The sequence below is a fragment of the Hevea brasiliensis genome, chromosome 5 (genome assembly GCF_030052815.1).
Source record: "Hevea brasiliensis isolate MT/VB/25A 57/8 chromosome 5, ASM3005281v1, whole genome shotgun sequence".
NCBI classification, from domain to species: domain Eukaryota; kingdom Viridiplantae; phylum Streptophyta; class Magnoliopsida; order Malpighiales; family Euphorbiaceae; genus Hevea; species Hevea brasiliensis.
In genome coordinates this window covers 42,455,679-42,457,396 of record NC_079497.1, presented here as the reverse complement: position 1 = coordinate 42,457,396, position 1,718 = coordinate 42,455,679, and positions in this window count along the sequence as shown.

Here is a 1,718-nt window from a genome sequence, read left to right as displayed (position 1 = left end):
CTTCTTCTTTCCATTTGCAGCCGTGACCCATTTCTTCCTCCATTAAAATTCCTTTCATTTTCTCTCTTCCAAACCTTGAATTCTCACCACTAAACCCTAAGTTCTCTTCATTAAAAATTGTTCTTACCTCTTGGGAAGGTGTTTGGCTACCAAGAAAGCCAAAGAAAGTGAAGGAATTTTGAGTGGAAAAATTCTGCTCACAAGGTTGGTGACCAATCTCTCTTCCTTTCTTTCAATATATGTTTAAGGACATGATTGAGCTTAGAAATTGCAAGGAATTGGAAAGAAAACTATAAGTATGCACTCTTCAAAATTTTGGCAGCCTTAGAGTATGTTAGGATTTCATTGATTAGGTTAATTTATAGTGGTCCATGGCTGCCATTGAACATGAGTTAGATGTCTTAATTCATTGATTGCATGTATAAGAAGAATTGAAGTTGATGGAGTTAGGGTTTGGGCAAAACCTAGGGTTTTGCTCATGTGTTGGTGAATGAAAGTTTAAATGGTCAACTAGTGACCATTTGGCTGTGTATGATGAGGAAATGAAGTGAGTTGAGGCTTGGCAATTGAGTGTGGGTGAATCGCTTATCGACTGCAGGACTGAGCATGAGTCCAGCAGGTTTGGGCAGTTATAAATGGAGTTGTAGAGGTTCAATTGGTGCAAGGCCAATTGGACATGAAACTAGACACATAATGGCATAACTTTGGCATAGAAACCCTACCCAAAAAACTAAATCAAGTTGATCTAAAAAATGTCCTAATCCGGGTGATCTGCATTCTACCTGGGCAAAATGACCAAATGAACAGTGTTTATTCATTTGGTCATAAATCAGTGTAGAAAGGTCCAATTGACTTAAAATTTTACCAGAAGAAAGCTGAGACATAGACCTATAACTTTCATGAAGAAAAAAAAAATCCAAATTCTGACCATAACCTAGTCAAATTGCCAACCAAACTTAGGCTACCAAATCTAGCAGAACCAGTTTTGCCCAGAATTTTGGATTCTGTCCAATCCGGCCAGTTATGGTGTTTAGGCCATAACTTGAGCTACAAAACTCCAAATGGAGTGATTCAAAAAAGGAAATGTAACTAGACAAAATAAGGAACAACTATCATGAAGATAATTTTGCCAAATTCCTATTGTACAAATGACCAATGGAACAGTAAATATGAGGTTTGAAAACTGAAAATTTTGAATAACTAACACTAAGCTTATAAATGGTATTGGCAACCAATACCAACAATTTTAGAATGCAAAATGTGGTATGTTGGGAGTATTAGAACCAATGTGCCTATTGTTTATGCAAAAGTCAACATTTTAGTTGACTAATGAAATGAATAGTAACACCTAAACTTAAATTTTAAGAATTGTACAATTTAAAAGTATAACATGTCCTAGTACACCTAGCAAGATTGGTTTGGATAGGTTGGCATGCCAATAGGGTTCAGTTAGCAGTACTGCACATGGCATTTATGCCATTCTGTGATTTTATGGCTTTTAGCCATTCTGACATTGTGTTGATACTTGGCCTTGTGCCTAATGTTATTACATCTTATTAGCTGTTCTGTTGCATACCGGGAGATGCATATGTAACCGATGGTGTGACGGCCCGAGGTACTAGATACCCAGTGTCAGTTTACCAGTTTATCTAGTCCAGTCATCCAGTATAGGTTACTTGGGCAACCAAAAATGAAAGTGAACAAATTTAATGAAATAA